General features: G+C 38.7%; 1 protein-coding gene and 1 long non-coding RNA gene across 2 annotated transcripts in view; both read left to right on the top strand.

The window, feature by feature from the left end:
* Garem1 (GRB2 associated regulator of MAPK1 subtype 1) overlaps positions 1-23,281 on the top strand; it is a 238,859-nt gene that overhangs the window by 122,881 nt on the left and 92,697 nt on the right. The gene's annotated exons all lie outside the window — the stretch shown is intronic.
* On the top strand, positions 1,900-11,352 carry LOC123455032. Its single transcript, XR_006633649.1, has 2 exons — positions 1,900-2,001; positions 10,962-11,352. It is a non-coding gene; the product is annotated as an uncharacterized LOC123455032 (long non-coding RNA).

The following is a 23,281-nucleotide window of genomic DNA, read 5'->3' on the forward strand; positions in this document are numbered from 1 at the left end:
TTTCCTCAGAGGCTTAATTCCAAGGGCTCCACTCCTAAACCACTGGAAGCATTCTTTGTAGGTAATCACTCTCAGTGGTACTGGGCGTGTAGTTTTCCTAGGCTGTCTGTTCTGTAGCATGCCCCTAAGAAGTAAGAAGCAGGTTTATTTTGTCCAGAGATCGTGAACCTCATACAAGATTGGATACTGATCTTAAAAAAGTATGTTCCCTTTTATGTGCATGTTTGTGATACTAAACATGTAATTTGTTTTATTGTGCTATTCTTTCTGTAATTTTTATTTTATTTTTGATGATTTCACACATTTCTATAATATATTTTGATCATATTTATTCTCCATTACCCTCTTTTTCCCTTACCCTTCCAACTTCTTTCCAAGTAGTCCTCTTCCTTTCATGTCTTTTTTGTAACATTTTTATTAAGAATTTTAAAATTCATTTTTATTTATGGGGGACAGAGAATGAGAGTGAACGAGAATGAGTACACCAGGATATCATGCCACTGCAAAAACTGGCTTTATATAGGTACTAGGGATTAGAACCCAGGCCAGCAAGTTCAGTGAATAAATGCCTTTAGCTGCTGAACCACCTCTCCAGCCTCTATTGAGGATTTTAATACATGAACATACTATAATTTGTCATATATCTATCCTATTACTTTATTTTGTGCCTCCTCCCATATCCTTCATCCGCTGAGCACCCACCTCTTTCCAGGTAGTCCTTCATCTGTTTTGATGTCTCATTCTTTTTGTCCCCTTTTATCCTCTGTGTCAAAATATTGATGGACTCAGAGTTGTACAGGTTCATTTAACAGCTGCTCAATCAAACATGCATTTCTCTTCCTTCCTGGCATCTCTGCCTCTCTCCTTACTTTGTAAGTCATTGACTCATTCTCATCACTTCACTGAGGGAACTTGCAGTAAGGAGCATGGTGCATCCTACTATGGTGGGCATTTTTCCAGTTCTTATCTTCATGGCTTACTTGTTCACCTGTGGACCTCTAGGGCTTCTAGAACATCACCTTATCTTCCTCACCCCTATACAACCTCTCCCTCTGAGTCACTACCCTTGGGGCTTGGTGTCACCCTGAGTGTCATCTTTGTCCCCTTCCTCTTCCTCCCTGGACTGTTTCTGAAGGAGAACCCATATCAGCTCAGTATAGCTCCCTCCAAACAAGCTGCCCACCCTAAATTGCTGTTCTTTCCATGTCCCGTGTCCTGTATCATCACCACCCAAGGCAGAAATAAGTCTGGGAATCTTCCTACAACTCTCCCACATCTTGTAACAAAAATTCCTACTGGAGCCGGGCGTGGCGCATGCCTTTAATCCCAGCACTCGGGAGGCAGAGGTAGGAGGATCGCCGTGAGTTCAAGGCCACCCTGAGACTATAGAGTTAATTCCAGGTCAGCCTGGACCAGAGTGAGACCCTACCTCGAAAAACCAAAAAAAAAAAATTCCTACTGGTTCTATCTGCAGATCACATATGCCTTAAATTTTTTCTGCTGCCCTAGTTCAAATCTTCTTCAAGTGTTGATTACCTCAGCCATTTAACTAACTCCAACTTTGTTCCTCTAAATTTTACTACCTACAGCGTAGCCAGAGAGATCCTTAGCATTTAAAGCACACAGTATTTAAAAGCTACCCGCCTTGAATCTGTCTGTGGGTCCTCTGGCTGGAATAAAGCCCAGGATTCTCAGTGTGGCCAGGCAGGACACATTTCCAGGACCTGATGTGCTCCATGAAATGCTCCATGCAATTCTTTCTGCATCTGTCACAGTCACATCCTTCTTTGGTCATGCCATCCTCTCCATTGTTTAGGAAACCTTTTCTGATGTATCCTTCATTTATAATCTCGTTTATGATGGTCTTTTTTCCCAGGAGACCCTGAGTTGTTTGAGGATCAGGGATTGAAGGCCTTTCAGAGAGTCCAGCATGTGATAAAACAGTCCATTTGTGAATCGGTGTTTTTACCTAGATTGAATTCGTACTAAGAATCAGTGGAGGTAAGTAGCAGCTTAGTCTTCAGAAGCACTTTGTAAAAATCAAAGCTCTTGGTTAAGCTATTTAATCTATGCGGACATGAAGTAATTTGGATCTCTGTCTGGATCCACATCTTTTAAGACTCACCTTGGCCCTAGACTATGATTTCCCATGTGGAACTAGCTTTTCCTTCATTCACTCACTCACCTCACTCTCATACTCTGTCTCTCCCTGTCACTTATTCTGTCTCTTACTTCTTTCTACCTCACTGTTTCACTCACTCACTCACTCACTCACTCACTCACTCACTCACTCACTCACTCTCTGGCCATCTCTAATACCGTGCAATTGTTTCAGAAGCACCTTTCCATAGAGCTTATAGTAGAAAAGTCCATGTAAAAAAGTGACACTTGGGGAGGTACAGAGATGGCTCAGTCAGTAAAGTACTTGTTATACAAGCATGAGGTCCAGAGTTAGAAACTCTAGAACCCGTATAAATGCTAGGCAGGCTTAGGAGGAAAAGATGGGATGCCCAGGGGCAAAGTAGCTGAGTAAATTACTTGCATTTGTGAGCTCTAGGTTTAAGCAAGAGTGACTCTACTTAATAAGTAAGGTGGAGAGAAGCAATTGAGGAATATACTGATTTCAGCCTCCTGCTCATGCATGCCTAAAAACACACATAGGTGTGCATGTGCACACACACACAGATAGAGAGAGAGAGAAAAAAAAACAAGTGACCTTCAGATGCTGTAGCTATTCTGATGTGCTTTCAGTAGGACAAGTGATACAGGTTGTCAGTTCACCAAATGCAATTTTCTACCTTCTAAAGGGACAATTATTAGATTGTGTGTGGAATTCAAAAAGTGCATTTTTTTCTTATCAATATTTAAACCAAAACTCTGAGCATTGTTTACCTTACTGTTCTTACCAGGGGACTAAGTTTTACCAATTCCTAATTAGAAAAAAAAGAGAAAACACATAAGCCGGGCGTGGTGGCGCACGCCTTTAATCCCAGCACTCGGGAGGCAGAGGTAGGAGGATCACCTTGAGTTCGAGGCAACCCTGAGACAACATAGTGAATTCCAGGTCAGCCTGGGCTACAGTGAGACCCTACCTCGAAAAAAAAACAAAACAAAACACAGAGCCCAGGTTGGCATGGTATTTCACACCTTTAACCCACTACTTAGAAGGCTGATGTAGGAAGATTGGTATGATTTTCGAGGCCAGTCTGAGAGAACATAGTGAATTCCAGGTTAGCCTGGGCTAGAGCAAGACCCTACCTCAAAAAAATAAAATAAAATAAACAACCTGTGGAAGAGCCTCACTCATTTGTTGTAAGAAAGAAAAAAGAAGAATTTGGTAAAGAATGAGAAAGCAGCCTAGAATAAGCAAGGTAAAGAACCTTGTAAAGTCTGTGAAGGGTCTTGATAGATCAGTTTCCACACATTTACTGAATAATTTAACCCCTTGGTACTTGTGGAGACCTGATGACTTTGACACATAAAAGCTTTTTCCCTCAGGGTTTATAATCAAGGTAGTGAGAACAGTAATTTAGAGCGTAAAGGGAGAGCAGTGTTTTACCATCCAAAGGAATACTGAGGTCTATATTTCACCCTCTTGGCCTCCTGTTCTATGAAATATTCACCACTTTGGCCTCATATTCTATGAAAACTACAGTTGAAATGCTTTCCTAATGAACCCATGGGTACACAGAGTCTTACAGTGTGGGATAACATAGCTCAGTGGTTCCACATTAGCAGTAAACATTTGTTAAGCATGTTTTCCCTGTAGAAAACCAGGCATTGGCTTTACCTAATGAGCAAAAGTGGCAGGATGTTGCCCTGCCTTCAAGAACAGAGGCCACAGCTTAAATGCACATTCCAACAGAACCAGCATACCAAGGACCTGTTGAGGAATACTAGTGAAAATATGTAGTTAGTTTGGGAAGGAGGAGTGTGCTATTCCTGCTAGGCCTTCTAGAAGACCAAAGCTCCCTGGGCTGGCTCTGAAAGATGATTGGTATTTGATCAGGAAAAGGGGAGGAGGGAGGATTAAAGGAAGGGATAAGTGAACAGGGTGGTGATGTACTCAAGAGAAATGGGAATTGCTTCTCATGTAAACTTTTACTTACTCCCCAAAGTGGATAATCCTCCTTCTTGTGACCAAGATTGGCTTGCTCTTCTCACTCCCCTTCTCTGTTGGTAGTTCCATCTTGTATGTGCCTTCTTGGCTTGTTCAGAATTGGGACACCTTGTTCATTGGCCTTGTATCTCCAAGACTGAGATAAGTGCCTAGTTTGAAAATCCTCATAAGTAGCAAAACAAAACAAAGTAACATTTGGGCTTCTCCAGTGAGAAACATGTTGATTCTTGTCTTTATAGGTTCAGTGATGTCAAAACTATATAATTGAAATTTAAAAAAAAAAAAACATTTCTGGTGGGGCCTGGGTTGTTCCTTGGTGTTATTAACCCAATTTTTTTTAAATAGAAAGGCTTAGTCTGACTATTAGATTTAAAGTATCATCTCAGGCTTAACAGATGTATTCCATAAAGGTTTAGTCTGATCTTACCCAAGCTAGTCATTATACACATATGCACAACCCATGAGTTAGTCAGAAATCAGGGTCCGACATGAAGCCAAAGCACTCTCTATTATTTAAATGGTATTGGAGGGTGAACAAGGTTCTCACTACATAACCCTTGCTGGCCTGGAGCTCCTTTTTTACTACAGACTGGCCTTGAATTTGTGGTGGGATTGCAGACATGTCCCACCAAACCCGGCCTTATATGATATTGTGAAAATACTATTTGAAAACAGTAGTTCATCATTGTCCTTCTTTGACTTTGCATAAAATGAAAGGACTGAGCTGGGCGTGGTGGCACATACCTTTAATCTCAGCACTGGGGAGGCAGAGATAGGAGGATCACCATGAGTTCAAGGCCATCCTGAGACTACATAGTTAATTCCAGGTCAGCCTGGACCAGAGTGAGACCATACCTCAAAAAAAAAAAAAAAAAAAAAAAAAAAAAAGGAAGAAAGAAAGAAAGGATTGACACATACGTATCTCTCTATATATGTTATATAAATAATAAAATTCTCCAATTTATTGTGTCTTTGAAATGAATCAATTTGAAAACCAGAAATATAAGGTTAAAAACTAAAGATATTATGCTAGATGGCTCTAGGAGTTGGGAATGGCTTAGGGGAAATTAAATACTTATATTTGCACCTTGCCTTTGGACATGTAGCCTACTAATTCCTTACTTAAAAATAAAGAAAGTAAAAGGAACAATTAATAACTTAAGTATTTTGTTTTGTATAGAGTGTCCCATGTGAAGTCATGACCTTTTTAGTATGATGATACTTGGTTTCTTAATTTTCCATTTCATCTCTTGACATCAAAACCTTCATTACCAAGCACCTAAATTCTACCACTGGTTTTTCCAGAATATTTGTAGAACTTTCTCAACAGTTAAATCTTGCCAACCTTGTTTTGGAATGTAGACCTCCCAGCTAGCTGGAAATTAAGCATAATTAAAATCATTGCTGTCTTGCATAACTGTGTGTTGACTCTGGCACTAAATTGTACTTGATGATTTTAGCCAGAGTTTATCACACATTATTTGATGGTCAGACTTTGTTGAAAACATGGAAAAGTAATCACAGTTTGTCATAGCTTTCTAGTCTACTGGCCCTTTGGGTTTCTCAGTGGCAGGATCTTAGTGATCAAGAAGTTTTTCATTATGTCAAGGTGTTCTTCCCACAGATATACATAAATGTGGCATGCTGAAAGATCTCTTCTCTTTGATACCTTCTCTTGGAGTGCATTTTGCTATAGAACTGAAGGAATCAGGAAACACTTGTTGGGACTTTTCATACCAAGCACTAGATTACTCCATGGAACACAAGAAATCACAAGCCTGCCTGGCAGGAGCTGACTTCTGGTTGTTGTATAAGGTAATAAGGAGTAATATGGAGGGAAGAAAAGATGCTGTGGGAACTAACTAGACTAGTAGAGCTTGGTGATGTTTCTGTTGTGTCCTAAGATGGACTAGGATAGCAGGAAAGAAGGCTGGATTAGGGGAAGCTATAGGTATAGAAGAAAGAAGTATTGGGCTCTTTCAAGAAAATAAAACTATATAGATGATACTGTTGGTGCCAATGTCTTAAAGAGAAAAATGGAGAAATTGACACGAATCGTTAAACTAGAATCAGTTCTGGAGCCCCTTCCAAGATTTATCCAAAGCATGAGGCATCTTTTAAGGAATATTGTTTAAAGGGTTCCAGAAATCCTCCTCTACGTCCATAAAGACTCTGAAGTGAAATTCCTCATTTGATTTGTCAAGTACAGTACTTATAGAAGTTGAATACATAATGGAAAAAGCTCACCTTTCCTATGAATTCTTAAAATAGTGTTGCTTTCCTTCTAGCATGAGCTGGGATAGTTAGGGTTCGTCCTCAGGGTACCTTTTGATAAGGTGCTGGAGCAGAGGTAGGTAGACAGCCGGAAGGTTGGAGTGTGTATGGCAGTGAAAATACAGAAATGGGATGAGGCACAAATCAGGAATTCTTGTCACCATCATTGGCACTTTGGACAGCCCTGTCTAATTTCCCCTCAGGGTGTACAAAAGCTCTACCAACGTCATGTGAGATGTCTGTCCTTTTAAGTGTCAGGCTTATAGGCAGTCTTCATGATCTGTTTATATCATGAAAAAGATTTATGAAACCAGGATAGTTTCTGTTGCTTTAGTTCCATTGGGGTGCAATCATAATATTTCATAATGTGCTTTTTTTCTGTTGAATAAACTAGAATATCTGAATATCTGTCATTACCAGAACAAGACATGAAAGATAGACAATTAGAATTATGTTAGTAGAGATAAAAATTAATTCTGTCTACATAGAAGTTCTACGTACTGTTCTGAACCTCATCTGTCCCTGAAAGAGTGAAGGCAGCTCCATCTCACTGTGTCTTTGCCCATTTTTTAAACTTCTTTCTACTAGCTGAGGGCATAGCATTTAAGTAGTTTTAGGTCTGTGTTTTCTTTAATGCTCACTACCTTGTAGTTTTATTACATTCTGAACATCAGTTTCTTCCTTGTTTTATTTTTAAAATAATAATGAAGAAATTTTGATAGTATACAATTTGATATTCTTTTTCACTGATATGTGACTATCAGGTACATACTAATATGGTAAATCTCTGATCTGATTATCTAAATCTCATGAGGAAGAATTTCACATTAAGCATCAGCTCTACAAGCTAGATTAGAGAATTTTGTAAATGTATTTGCCATTATTAATATATGCACAAGAAATAAAATGTTAATACTGCTCCATTAGACTTATAAAGATCAATGCAGCTTAAACATATTTTTGAATTTTACTTTTCAGCTGTACTTAGCATTTCTTTTTTTTATTAACAACTTCCATGATTATAAACAATATCCCATGGTAATGTCCCCTTTCCCCCTTTGAAACTCCATTCTCCATCATATCCCCCCTCAATCAATCTCTCTTTTATTTTGATGTCATGATCTTTTCCTCCTATTATGATAGTGTTGTGTAGGTAGTGTCAGGCACTGTGAGGTCATGGATATACAGGCCATTTTGTGTCTGGAGGACCAAGTTGTAAGAGGTCCTACCCTTCCTTTGGCTCTTACATTCTTTCCACCACCTCTTCTGCAATGGACCCTCAGCCTTGGAAGGTGTGATAGCGATACTGCAGTACTGAGCACTCCTGTCACTTCTTTCCAGCACCACGATGCCTTCTCAGTCATCCCAAGGTCACTGCCATCTGAAAAGAGAAGGTTCTCTGGTGTAATCCCAATTACCTTTTGGGATGATTTTGGTCTCAGTTATGCTGCACTCCTGCTTGGGTCCCCCTTTGGTGCGCTGTGGGTTCAAGTAGGTTGGCTGGGTGGCTGGGTCGCTGGATCGCTGCTCTGGTTGCTGGTGCTGGGTGCTATGATCTCCCTTCCCCAGGTCTCTGGTGCTTGTGCTGGCAGTAAGGGAAGGGAGGCTGTAGATGGTGGATCTAGTTCTCCCACTGGTCCACGTGATCCTCTACCTCATGATCTGGTCCTCCGTTGGTCACTGTGGTCCTCCCTTCATGTTTCTTGAGTTTGCAAGTAGCTCCGGTGTGAGTGGAAAATCCCCTTACCTGGCTTTTCCTGCGGCTCAAGCGGAGACTTGCAGCTGTGGCCCCACGGACCTGCTGTTGCTGCCACTGTTGGAGCCACTTCTGCCTGCCTATGTGGGCTCTGGATGCTCTGGATCTCTCCTACTTCTCTGCTACAGTTGATAATCTTATACCCCTCACTTTTTAGTAGAAGAGTATATTTTGCTGGGCTTTTTTTTTTTTTTCCCTTTTTCTCCCCTAGGCTGCTTTGGTGTGGTTCCTACACTGCCATCTTAACTGGAACTCGTGTTCTTAGCATTTCTGTATTACATGTTCTCTCTGTGATAGAGATACATATTAAAAACAGAAGTGGAATGTTGAACTTATTTTTTCACTTGTTCTGCAAAGAAAACCTTGACCAGAATAAAGCTTTGAGTTAGGCCAAGCAAGGGTTTCTCCTGCCATATTCCAGAAATTACAGAAAGACCAGCTAGGCCTCATAAAAATGACCCTCTGGTTCACACACCTTAAGGTTTTGTCTTAAGGTTTGAAAGTTTACAATATTGCAGGGGATGCAACAAAATTAACTCAGGAAGCCTTCTGTATAGTTTGCATTTGAAAATTTGCAGAATTCTCAGGTGCTTTACCAAGACCTGATTTGTTAGGCATGAAGAGAGAGATACAGGCTTTCAGTGACTGGATGAAGAGTATTTCAAGACTTAGTGGAAGGGGTACTGGGAAGGAGGACAAGAGGAGGTTATGAGAGCATTATGGTCAGAATACATCATATATATGTATGAAAAATGTTCATACATACAAAAGCTTAAGAAAGAAGGTGCTTTCACTAAGGTTGGAGAATCTCAAGTCTGAAAATATCAAAGGAGTGATATTTATTTCTGTTTTATCTATGATAAATAATTTATAAATGATGATTAATGTTCTGACTCATAATTAATGGTTAACTGTACATTTGTATAACTAATTATGATTCATTTTGATAAATAAACCCTGACAGAGTAATAGTCAAAAAGTAACATTTACCTTTGCTTAAAGAATGATGGTGTACATTAGAGCTGATGGCTAGGCAATTATTTTTGGTTTTAAAATAATGAATGTTTTTAAAATATACTGTATTTTTATATTTTTGGCCCCCAAACAGAAATAGTATACTTTCATAGTTATCAGTAGAAAAATGTAGTAAACTTGAGTTTTTCAGAAATACTACTGCTTTTGATAAAGTAGAAATCATTTGGGCTTGGAACTGATCTTCCCATGTGACTTACAGATACATTTGATTACTTACAAGCTACAATTCTATGTTACCCAATTTAGCAAACTTGATAAGTGAATACAAGTAGCAAAGTATATACAGTAAATCACTATATGATTAACAGACCTTCCATAAGATTCCTTTGAAGTGCAATCTTAGCTAGTCAGTACAAATAATCAATTACAGAAACGGAGTTAGACTTTTACAAAGCAGTGCACAGCCAGCATATAGGTAATGGGATATTACTATTCTAAATATGCAAACATGGCTACTAAATGCCTTGTTTTCTTAGCATCCACTCTTGCTTTCATAACTAAATATGAATTTTGCTCTTTTAAAACTGAAACCAGAAGGGCTGAGTGAAATGTAAACACATGGTTAGGTTTTCAGTGGTGTTTTGCATAATATTCAAGATTGGGTCTCAGTACCAACAACTTCATCATCATATATATTTCTCTCTTTTATTCATTTTATCATCCAGGTTTTCACAGTTTCTGATCATTTCTTCTATATTTTTCCATTAAGGCTGATCTAAGGAAAACTAATAAAATCACACTTGGCTATTATGTTAATAGTTTTGCTATAAGTAGTTAGCAACCAAAGGAAAATATAACTTAAAATATATTTAGTTTAAAAACATAGTAGATAATTCATCAACTAAAAGTCCTCAACGTTCTTTCTAGAGATGTAAAATACCTACACTAGAAAATGATTTATTTAAGGCTGAGCATGGTGGGACCTTCCCAGCACACAGGAAGATAAGGCAGGAAGACCTCAATTTTAAAGTCAATCTGGGCTATACAACAAAATTCAGGCCATTTGGGACTAAAGAGTAAGAACCTATTTCAAAAAAGAAGGAAGGGAAGAGGAGGGGCAAGGGAGAGGAGGGAAAAGGAGAGGAAGAAAAAAGGAAAGGATGAAAAGAAGAGAGAATGAAGAAGGAAGGAAGGGAGACAGACTTGTTCCAGACAGGTGCATCATTTAGATACCCATTTTAGTTACTCTTATTGGCTCTGTAATCAAATTCCTGACAAAAAACAACTTACTAAGGAAGGAGGAACTTATTGTGTCTCACAGTTTCAGTCCATCATGATTGGGATTGTGTGGAGTTGCAGAATGATTCACAGCTTGATGTAAAGGAAACAGATCAGGGGTGTTAGAAGCTGACAGAGCACTTGCTCCCACAGGCAGGGCAGCTCAGATTCTACCAGAGTTCACCCTGGAAAACCAATGAGGTTATTGGACTTCCTTATAGAACAGGGGCAAGGAGTGTGAAGACCCCAATGCAGCCATGCACTAAAAGGTCATATCCCAGCATGGATAACAAGCTCCCTGTAGTTGCATACATGCAATACTGTCTCTTGTCATGTATCTGCCTTGTATATACTCTGTCTTCCCCCAAGATCATGAGACCTCTTGTTTCAGTGCATACAAGTAGCACAGAAGGTACCTGAGGTCTCAGGTGAGCGTCTGACAGTCCTTCCCATCCCCCCCCCTTCTATGGAGGAACATCAACAGGTTCAATTGTGACTCATCACAATTACTTCTGATAAAGATGACAACAGTTTTGTTTTGTTTTGTTTTTTCCTCAGTGTTAACACAAGAAGATAAAGAAAATTGCAGGGCAAGATACATGAGTGACTTACTTCCTCTACCAAGGCTTCATCTCCTACCTTTCACCACTTCACAATAATGCCATTGTGTTATGAATTCACTGAGTGATTAATATACTCTTTGTGTCTGTGCCCCCACTATATAATTGTCTGTGGAAATGCTATCACAGACACGTCAGAGTTGTGCTTTGTTTATCCCCTGGTTTTTTTTTTCATCCAATCAAGTTTATACTCATAGCCATCACAAGATTTGTGGAAGAAAAGGGAAAAGAAAGCCTAATGGAGAAATGAGTGCACAAGAGATTGTATCCTAAATTCAGAATTATTGACCTTAGAACATCTGAAAATTAAAGCTATGTGGAACAAATACTGGGATTTTCCATGTATGATCATGTTTTTCTTTTTTTGCTTAACCTTTCTTGCCCATCTGCAAATCCACACTAAACCAAGGTCTGCCAACTCACACTAGCGGTTGCCAGGTCCCTTTGGACCATAGATACAGTGGCCTTTGAGTAAGTATTTGGGTAGCTGAACCTAAGAAAGCAAGCACTTCCTTAGGTGCCCCTCTACATACAGCACTCCATGGAGCTCTCTTCTGAAAACAAGATCTTTCAAGTGAGTTAAAGCCCTTGAAAAGTTTCTCCTCCATAATTAGTACATTCTGTTTACATTTAGAATCTCAGGAGATGGACTTATTATATTAAAGGCAAATAGTTTACCAGAATGTAGTGTAAATAAACTGCAGTCCAGTTCCTGGTCTCATGTGAAACCTCATGAGTTTAACCTTCACTGTCCACATTTTTTCTGAGCTGCCACCAGCATTGCCCATGAAGCTCTGCTTACAGTATTCTATGCTTTCCCTGACATACTTCTCTAAACTCTTCCAAATTTCTCTCATAAACCAGTTCTAAGGTTTTGAACCAAGGGGTCATGTTTAATCACAGCAACACATTTATCCTTAACAATTTTCTGTGTTGGATTTTGCATCATCATGATCACAGTGTAAGAGAAAGGTGTTTTTTTTGTTTGTTTGTTTTTGTGTTTTTTGCTCATGATTTCAGAGGTTTTAGTCATTGATTGCAAATAGTCAGATTTAAGCACTATATATGATTACAACCTAAAATGGATATACACAGCTAAAGAAATGCATCATATTCAACATTTTAGTTATTAACATAGCACATATATAATTAAAAAGATCAATATGGAACTATAGGATTTAGTGTTTGCTGGGTTTGAGAGGGCTTGGTGGAGCAGAAAATTTCAAATCATGGAGCAAGGAAGCAGAGCACAAGGAAGGTCCCTACCACGTGGTATTATCTCCAAAGGTTGTCCCCCTGGGACCAACCTCTTCCAGTTAGGTCTGCCTTCCTGAAGTTTCTACAGTCTCCCAAAATAGCACTACCACCGAAGACCCTAATGTTCAACACATGAGCCTATGGGGACATTTCCTATTCTAACTACAACACTCATGGGAGAATTGTGGAGGGAAATTTGAATGAGTGTAAATGGCATAATAAACCTGCATAATAGAAAATTAAGAGTTAATATATATGTCACTCATGTTTAAAATCATGACAAAATGTCAGATGAAACTACTGAAAGTGGGCCAGAGAGATGGCTCAGCAGTTGTATAATTCCTAAAGAAGCATGGGGACCTGAGGGGGCTAAGGCCACCAGAGGTTGAAGCTCCAGAACCTACATAACAACCAAACACGTCTGTAACTCCAGTCCCACAAAGGGGATAAGAGACTTCTGCTCAAACAAGAATCATTGGAAAAGTAATGGAGTTGGGCATCCCACCTTCTGCTCCAGCCACTGTGGAAACCACCTTCTACCATAGTCAAGCACATAGAGTGCAACAAGGGCCCATACACACCACATTACATATACACAAAAATAAATAAATAATAAACCACTCAAAAATTTAACAGCATTCATCTCTGAGGAGAAGGTTAGAAGGTGTTTGGCAAGGGCTGCTATTATTCTTTCTAAGTTCTAAGCCTTTCTGTACTCTATAAGTCTTATTTAAACCCTAGAGACTGAGGTCCCTTCCCAGAATGGGAAGATTAGAGCCACACAGGACAGTATTGCCAGGACAGTGATGAGCCTGAAAGCCAGGACCATTAGCTCTATTTGGGATTTTCATCTTACAATTAAATTATGTGTATATTCGGAATCCACTGGTGGAGCAGGAAAGTCAGGTTTAAACAGCAAAGGTAGACAATTTGGATCTTCAGGTGTTGTCATGATGGTTCTCTTGGGAGGTAGATGCCACATGCTACTGTGGTTCTTGGTTTGATCAGGTGAATATGGGCTCTAATTCTGATTGTGTGGCTTAGTCCAGTGGATCACAGCTTTCTGTCCTGACCATTTGGCTTGCTAATACCACATCACTTAGGGGAGATTAACACATGTGTAAGTCCCCTGTATACTGTCTAATATGTGCTAAATTCTAAGTGTATGGCACTGGGGGAGGAGTAGATGTTACATGGTTATTCATTCACATTAATCAAAGAAAGGAAGAATTACGTTTATTGAATTATTTTGTGATAGAAAAACTCAAAGAGTATGTGTATAATTTAGCTCCTTTTCCTCCTGGCTGTTTTTACTTTGAGGAGTTATTTAACGGCTATAAGCAAGACTTTTAGATGGAGGAAATGGGCAATAGCCTGAATGGTCATCAGACTTACTCAGAAATCCACAGATAATTAGCACATCATTATGAATTATTTTCTCAAGGAAAAGTTTTTGAAGACTTTAACTTAAAAAAAAATAGAACATTCCTAATCTGATGTGCTTCATGGTGATTCATTCTTTTCCTACTCTGCTCCTTAAAACAAATCAAATGCCAGATGTCTAGTTTCCTTCAAAATCCTGAATGGAAAGAAAAAGTACTTTTCTAGAATGGCAAGGTTGGTATTGAAGGTAATTGTGACCTGATTCAGGCATTGAATGTGACTTGAGTGTGTTGCTCCTAGCAACAAAGTGCACTTGTAGACCTATTAGTTTCCTAAAATAAGCCTTGTCACATGTGTGTGTGGAATTTCTCCATTCCACTGTACTGAATGTTCTTTATTTTTCAGTGATTGTGTTGACCTAAATAATAATCAGCTTTGTAGGCTTGTTGCTATTAAGATGACTTCTGTTTGCTTTAAAAAATCTTTAAAGAATATTTTTCATCTGCTAATGTACTTTTCTTTGCTCTTTTATGATATTTAATAAATTCAAAGCTGTTGAGATAGCAGAGACAAGAAGTCATAATTATAAATGTTAGAATGATATAGTTTTAGCTATTTTTTAAAGATAAAAGTGAAATGAGTCTTAAGGATTAGGTTAGTAGTCCCAAGCCCAATAAAGGCGGAGGACTAGAGAGAAGAAGAAAGGATTACTATTTGTTGATTTTTATTTTACATTATTGTTGTAACTGAACTATTGATAATGAATGTTTGAAAACATAATATAAAACTAACTCACATTTCTTCTCTCTCTCCTCTTTCTGTCTCTCTCTTCCCCCTTTCTTCCTCACTCTCCTCATGCTTACCATGTTGTGTGCTTGAAAGTGCCTATCTGGCTTCAATGTGTTATAACATTAGACTTAGATTACACCTAAAAAAAAGAAGCAAGTAATACTGATGGCAACAGACATGTGTAGCTCTACCAGAGAAACTTCATTCTTCCAGCCATAGCTATCTCATGTCATACCATCCTTTCATCCACATAACAAGTATTTAGTGGTCTAAGCACTCTTTAGGAACTAAGTAGAGCCTACTGCATAATTCAGTTCTCTCAAACTTGGCAACCCTATGAATTGTAACGATTTATTTCTCTTTTTGTTTGCTTGTTTGCTATTTGGTTTTGATTTTTGAGGCACTGTCACTCTGTAGCCCAAGCAAGCCTCAAACTCAGAGCAGTCCTCCAAAATGGTGGAACTGCAAGTATGAGCCACCAAACCCAGCTTGTTAATATTCCCAAATAAAGTTTTAAATGTTTAGAAGTGTACCCCAAATCTTTTAACTTTTCCCAATTTTTTTCTTATTTATGTTGTTCATAATGCTTTTGCCATTAGTTTTGGATTTTAGTGTAGGCAGTAGGAAGTATATAGGACACAAACTCTGGTCCCAAATTAGTTCTCCATTTTTTGCTGTAGCCTTGTACTACCAGAGAAAAAAGTCAGTGTAGAGTGTCAAGGTGATTCACATAGGTTATCTCATGAAATAGTTACCTGACATCAGCCAAGAGAACATCTTTTATTAATCATCACTCACCCCTAATTAACCTACTTATTCATAAAAAGTCTTTAAATCCTTCCAAAGGCTTAACTTTGTTTTCTTTTTTTTTTTAATTATTTATTTATTTATTTGAGAGCGACAGGCACAGAGAGAAAGACAGATAGAGGGAGAGAGAGAGAATGGGCGCGCCAGGGCTTCCAGCCTCTGCAAACGAACTCCAGACGCGTGCGCCCCCTTGTGCATCTGGCTAACGTGGGACCTGGGGAACCAAGCCTCGAACCGGGATCCTTAGGCTTCACAGGCAAGCGCTTAACCGCTAAGCCATCTCTCCAGCCCTTGTTTTCTCGACGTAGAGTCTTCATATATCCTTTTCCTTCCTTTTCTCTTCCAGTTGACTATGTCTCTTTCTCCCCATAAAAGTATTTCCTAGCCTTATATCAATTCTAGGTCATAATGATCTAGGTTCCTCTACTATGATTCCATACACATACAATTGTTATATAAAGTACCTGAGAATACACTTCTCAGAAGGTAGTCAGATACCAGTGGGGTCAAATTGAATAGACTTTTCCTTCTATGACTCCTTTTTAAAAAATATTTTAATTTATTTATTAGAGAAAGGGGGGAGAGAGAAAGAGAAACAGAGAGAAAGTATAGGCATGCCAGGGCTTCCTGCCACTGCCAACAAATTCCAAACACATGCACCATTTTGTGCGTATGGGTTTATGTGGATACTGGGGAATTGGATACATGACTAAGGCACTCAAACATATTTCATATGGTACATAGAGTGTTTTTTATAGTCTAATGTATATAAATGAAAATTACTTCCTAGTTGCATTGGTAATTACTTTAATCTTTAAAAAATCAATGTCAAGATATACATGTGTGTGCCATAAAAATTAAAAGTTGAGAAAACATGGGGATCAGAAGCTTACCCAAATAGCTGAGGAATTAATTTAAGAATCCAGCTACCTAGAGAAATTTCTTGAAACCATTCACAGTGTTTTCCTATGATTTCTTCTGTCACTATAAACATGAGTATGCTATAAATAAAAATACATATATTTGTCAAAAGATGGACATTTTTCTAATAAGGTGAAAATTTTTTGTTGTTGCTGTTTTTTGTTTTTCAGGATAGGGTATCACTCTAGTCCAGGCTGATATGGAACTCATTAGGTAGTCTCAGGGTGGCCTTGAACTCACTCATGGCAATCCTCCTACTTCTGCCTTCCAGGTGCTAGGATTAAAGGCATGCACCACCATGCCCAGCTCTAAGGTGAAGTTTTGTTAAAGCATAATATAGGCCATGAAATTTAATATGAAGCAGACATGTAGAACCTTGACCAGTTGGGTTTTCTTTGTATTTTGAAACCAGAAGGCAATTATTTAGTTTGTTTCTACAGTATAGACTTTGATGTCTCCATAATTTATATCTTTTTATCACATGAAGTAGAAATGTAAATTTCCAAGAACTTTAAAATGATTCACGGTCTGCAAGAATTCACTTGGCAAATGAAGTTCCTTGAAAATGCAGGTTTCTCAAATCCTAGAGAAATGGGCATTTAAAAAAAAAATTGAAGAAGTATTAGCTCACATGTATAATCATAAATAGGACTTTACATAGAAATGTTTATACTCGTATTTGATAGCAATGTTTTTGGGTCTGTATTTAATATGTTACAGGATCTCAACTATTTTTAAAGGGTTGAAAACAAAAACATACTGATAGCAGCCAATAATTCTAATCTGTAAAGTACTAGGTGTGCTATGGTCACATTGTTATGAATAATTTTATTTCTTTGCAAACAGTAAAGTGGTTGTATTACATTCTGTCTCTCTCTAAAATACATATACACACATATCTATATACATATGAGTCTGAATGACTCATTCTGAAGGAATAAAAAGAGAGCAATTTTTAACCTTCCAGATACTTCTTCACTGAAATGTGCAGTCACTGTATGTTAAAAGTGTTCCCTTTCTTTTAACTGCCTCTGTTTGTTGCCGAGGTGTAAATCAGGACACCTAAGCTGCTTTCTCCCACTTTATAAACAAGACTTGGTTCGGCTTCAGATAGTGGAGCCCTGCCAACATTATCATAATGATGTCAGTTTACCAAGAATGTTCACATATTTCATGCTGTGCTCCACATTCTTTGACTGGAGCAAATATCCTTTTAGAGTTCATTGAAGCTTTAGGGTCAGATTAGGAAAGCATGCCTTATTTTCAGTGCTTGCCCATCCTACACAACCTTTTCAAAATCATGACAATTTACAAGCCTACATGATACTTTTTGCATTTGTTGCTTAAGAAAATACAAAATCACCGGAAGTTTATCAGATTGTAAAAACAGGGTGTTGTGGTGTTTTGATTCAGGTGTCCCACATAAACTTAAGTGTTCCAAATAGTAGCTTCCCAGCCGATAGAAATTTGGGAATTGATACCTCCTGGATGCAGTGTATTCTTGGGGATGGGCTTATGAGTATTATAGCCAGTTTTCTCTTGCCAGTGTTTGGCACACTTTCTTTTCCTATTGTCCACTTGATGTTGGCCAGGCGGTGATGTCCACCCTCTGCTCATGCCATTGTCTTTCCCTGCCATCATGGAGCTTCCCCTCAAGTTTATAAGTCAAGATAAACCTTTCTTTCGTACAAGCTGTTCTTGGTCAGTTGTTTTCTGCCAGCAATGGGAACCTGACTGTAACAGGTAGGTGTGCTAGTAAATAGTTGTGCTTAGCTTGTTCCCTGAATGAGCCAAAGTTTAGTGTTTTCTGTGTACTTGATTTGCTGAGACATTTTGCTTATAAATGACAGACTGTTATTGTGGGCTGTTTGGTAGCTTTCTGACCTGTCACTTCAAATCTATGTGTATAAATGAACATGTTTTCATTATTTGATGGTATTATATCTTGAAAAAGCTTTTTAGACTTGAAATCTTGAAGCTTACTATTTTACTCATATAATTTAATTTCTAAAATATTATTCAAGTTATTAGATGTTTTAGATATATCAGATTGTTATTTACTCAGCATAGTGAACAGTTAGCTTTTACCCTATTTTGCATGATTTGACATAATTATCAATAATTTCTGTGCTTATAATCTGTTTTGTACCTAAACATCAGCATATCATCTCAGTCTTCTTTTACGTTCCCCACACAGGCCCCAGAATTTGCTCTGAGCTGAGAAATTTCCAAAGCTGCTTAATTGTAGGGACAAAGCCAGTGGTACAGAACTAAATCACAGCAGTGATTTAGCCTGGTCAGTCCAAATCCAGTTCAGTGCCTGGTCCTGAAAGATTTCAGATCCCAAAACAACCAATAGTCTGAGATTTGGTACTGGGGTGGGATGGGCAGCACAATGCTATATGACTATTAACACAGTGGTGAAGTGAAGGCTTCTTCCCTTGTGGTCATTTCCAGAATTTTCTCTTTCAAGGTAGGGTGTGAGGAGACCAGAACAGGTTATACACAGGCCCCTGCCTGGAGAGTTGAATCTTGGCTACCACAAAGCAGGGGTTGATGAGAAGACTGCCAGTGTGCCCTGGAGGGGCACTCTGTGTTCAGGTAGTGACAGAGAAGCTAGAATAAGAGTTGTCTTGCAAACACCCGGAATGCTGCCCTCAGGTGGATGTAGCAGTGCTAAAGGTGCCCACCACTGCTTTCCTGTGGAGTGACTATAAATGCAGTTACCATAATCTAGAATGTAAGATTGAGGTGGAAAATGCAGGTCTTTTTCTTTGAGCTAACTTGGTTTGAAATCACTCTGTTGTTTCTTGTCAGAAATCACTTGAAGATTCTCAAGGGCCATGTTTCTTCTCTACCTGCACTAGCCTCCTATTTGTATCATCTTTTGCTTACTCATGGCACTTTCTAGCATACCTTTTAAAAGTAAAAATGTCCATACTTTATATGTTTTGTGATAGGAAGCTCAACAATAAACTTCAGAGCTTAAATTAAGTGATCTGAAGACATTGAACATGATTAAATCAGTTAATGTTGGAACAGAGTGGAGTGACATCAGAGATCAGAGACATAACACTAAGTCTCAGAAATGCTGTTCTTGACCTTTCAAGGCTTTGAATAAACACTCCCCTGGTCTGAACTCAAATGATTGTATGTACAAGTAGTATCTTCCAAGTATTATAGCTCAAGGGAAGCATGGAAAAACATTGATGGGACAAAGTAAACTGCCTTTAGAATAGAATGGAGTCGTGGACATCATATGATAAAGGGTAGGCATCTCTCTTTGCTACAAAGGTTTCTAAGCCATTATTTACACAGCACTTTCTTCATTTATCCAAGAGATGTTTTGAAGCGTGTTTTATTCAATTATTTATTCTTTACTTCAGTTAGTGTGAACTAAAAGATTGGGAATCCTAGACAGAGAGACTGCCCTCAGGGAGTCTGCTAGAGAAACAAAACCATTCAGACAAACAATTCTGCTAGAGCAAAGGTTTGTGCTGTCTCCAAACACCACTGAGTAGCTAAACTGGTCAAGGATTCCAGCCAAGGTGGTGTTTATAGAATGAGTTTATCTTAGAGTTGTTCATAGCAGTGTTGTAGATGGGTAGGAAACAAAGTCAGACTATAATTCATTATAGAAATAAAAATTGTCTGAGGCCTAAACTTAGTAAGGATGGGACAATGGGAACGACTTCAAGAAATAGGTAGATGGAACTTAGGAAGCTGAGGCAAGAGATCCTTGGGCTATATAAGGAATTAAAGCCTACCTATGCTAGGGTGAGGGTGTGGAGGGGAGAGGGAGAGACAGACAGACAGACAGACAATACTACTACGTGATGGAGTAGGAGTAGAGCAGTGAGGAAGATGGCTTCCAGGTTCCTGGTTTGCATTACTTAATAAGATTTTTACTTTTACTTGGAAATTAGATAACTGTTTTAGAGAAAAGTATTCTGAAATGAGGTTTGTATGTGTTCAATTCCATTGAGGTATCCTAGAGTATCTGTGTAGCAGAGGGTGAGTGTGGTATGAACTAGAGAGACTTGAAGAGATACTGCTCTGTGTGAAGTGACCCTAAAGGTGTGGGCTACATGGTCCTGCAATGTTCACAGGTCCCAACCAACCCATCTTCTGTAAAGAAAATGGCATTTCACAGGGTTCCTAGTTCTGCCTGTTTTGCTGAGCCCCACAGGTGTGTCACTTCAAATATGCCAACATGGACTGAACAGGTATCTTAGAAATTTTATTGCCCCCGCCAAAGATGGCTTAAGTATCCCTTTTTATTTTTGAAGTTTTTCTTATAGGCCTGCATGGAAGTACATAGAAATGTACCTTAGAGATCTCCCTGCAGCAGTAGGAAAATATTTCATGTAGTAGGAATTCCAGAAGCATAGTGGATATCCTTCCTCAGCCACTTGTCAGTGAGCCGAGAACTAGGAGTTACATCAGCAACTGGAGTGGAAGTGGAGGTCAGGAAGAAGTAGACTTCATGGATTAATGTTAAAGAAAATTAAGAAGTATGAAACCTAGTGTATTAGTCAGCCTTCTCTAGCAAGCCAAACAATTGTGTGTGTGATTACATGCATGAGTATGTATCATGGGGGATGGGAAGAAAAAAGTGAGAGATTTATTTGAAGGAATTGACTCACACAGTTACATAGGTCCATGTTCAGAGTTGACATACTAGGCTAGCAAGCTAGAGGTCCGGGGAAGAGTTGCACTTGGAGTACAAAGAGCATCTATGGGCAGAATCCTCCTCCTCCCTGGAACCAGTCTGTTTCCCAAGATTTTACCTGGTTTGGTGAGGCCCATTCAAATCACAGAGGGCACCGTGCTTTCCCAGTGATTGCATCATTAATCCCACTCCAGAAAAAAATAAATAACTTTGTGAGACATACAGAATAGTATTTGGAATCAGGCATGGTAGTGCACGCCTTTAATCCCAGCACTTGGGAGGCAGAGGTAGGAGGATTGCCATGAGTTTGAGGCCACCCTAAGAATACATAGTTAATTCCAGGTCAGCCTGAAAGAGAATGAGACCCTACCTCAAAAAAACAATAAAAGAAAAAACACAGAATAGTGTTTGCCCAAATATCTGGATATCATACCCAAACAAAGTTGACAGAAAACTAGAAATCGTATACCCAGTACAAAGGGTGCTCAGAATGAAAGTGCATCCACTCATAGACCCAACAACGGGGTGCTCAGAATGAAAGTGCATGCACTCATAGACCCATGGGTGCTCAGAATGAAAGTACATCCACTCATAGACCCATGGGTACTCAGAATGAAAGTGCTTGCACTCATATACCCAATACACGGGGTGCTCAGAATGAAAGTGCATGTACTCATATACCCACATATACCCATACACAAAGCACTCAGAATGACAGCACATGCCTCAGTGCACCCATACTCAAGGTGATCATTTTACAAATGAGGAAAGCAAGGCTGGACAGGATTAGGTTTCATCACAAATTGATGGTTATTAAGTTTGCTAGTGGTCTCTGCCCCTTTTTTCTTACCATCTTCCCCAAGCATTGTATATGTAAAGGAAAAGGTAGGGGGTGACAAAATATGAATGAATATGAAAATGAATATTCACAGGAATTCCACCTGTGTTTCTAAATCAGATTACATATGTGTGTTAGTTTCTCTGGGGTTGTAAGTATTTCAAGTTACCTGAAGTTAATTTAGGTTGTCTGATTTTTTTCCTAGGGCTGCATTTTTTATGACTATGTCTGGAAGATTAAGTCTTGAAACATTAAAGAAACAACCTCCTTCATTTTCTACATCACCCTTCCACTGCCCCATAAACTTTATGACAGTGTTTCCATAGTCATCATGTCTGCCAGGACTAGGTTTTGTACTATGCCTCCTGCCAGATTGTTTGCTTAGTTAACTAGTGTGTTTTGCATTCAACCAAAAAAATTCAAAATGCAGTCTGAGAGTCAGCAAAGATGGAAATGCCATCAAGTTATAAGTGACAGGTTTGCTGGATTCTTGGGGTAATGATTGAGCAAACCACCCACTTATTTTAGTCTGAGAGAGCTTGGAGCACAAATTAAATTTGCCATAGTCGTTGGAACTATCTTCTGGCTCTAGCTCTTGGCCATCTTAAAGGCTCATCCTTACACATTACGCATCATATGAAGTGTGATCAAGAGCTTAGTTTTGAAACTTATAACACTCTACCTTGAACCATCTCGATCTTAAAGGTCATGAAAGCATGGGTCATCCTTTCCTGTTACTAACAGAGTGGGACAGTACTGAGCCTCAGACAGCCTTCTAACCCTTAAGTGAATAAGCCAAGGGGTAGCACATAAGACTACAGAATTATTATGAGTTAACCACTTTCAAGTGCATGCCAGATACTGAGTTAATGTTGTAAACTGCATTCACTGCCCCTACTTGCTTGCATATTATAACTTTTTAAAAAATTGTCTTGTATATTAAATATATTCTGGCCTTTGTATTTTCTCATAGCTTAAGTATATAGCCAAAGCTATATTTGGTCTTTAATAAGTAAATTGCAGATGGCTTTGTTAGCCTTAATTCTTATACTTTTGCAAATTTTCTAGAACTATAATCAGGTCATTTAAAACATAAATAATCAATTTTCAGAAATTTATTTTACCAAGCCAACTTAACCAACAGGTCCAATACTATATATATATTTATCTATTTATACATATAAATGTATTTTTGCCTTGAATATAGAAGCACATAGATGGAAGAATTTTGTGGTTTGGGACTTACTCCTATATTTTTCCATTGGATTCCATAACAAATCCAATGAATAAGTAGAATTGGTATCATTACTATATTACAAAATAAGTGAAACAAAGAAGTGAATGCATTCCTGTCGGTAATCACCATTTTTCAGCATTGGAATGGAGAGTGTCAATTTGACTTGTTGGAATATTTATCAGTATATGCTGACTTTAATAATAATACATAAATGTCAGGGACTTTTAGTCAAGATGGCTGACTTGAAACCATGTTAGAGAGCTCCAGGGGTAAAATCAGAAGGCAGCGGAAACCAAGGACAACCAAATTCTCCCAACAAGACAAGAAAAGAAGCCAACTCACTGGCAGGAGTTG

The sequence above is a fragment of the Jaculus jaculus genome, chromosome 15 (assembly GCF_020740685.1).
Source record: "Jaculus jaculus isolate mJacJac1 chromosome 15, mJacJac1.mat.Y.cur, whole genome shotgun sequence".
In the NCBI taxonomy this organism is placed as follows: Eukaryota; Metazoa; Chordata; class Mammalia; order Rodentia; family Dipodidae; genus Jaculus; species Jaculus jaculus.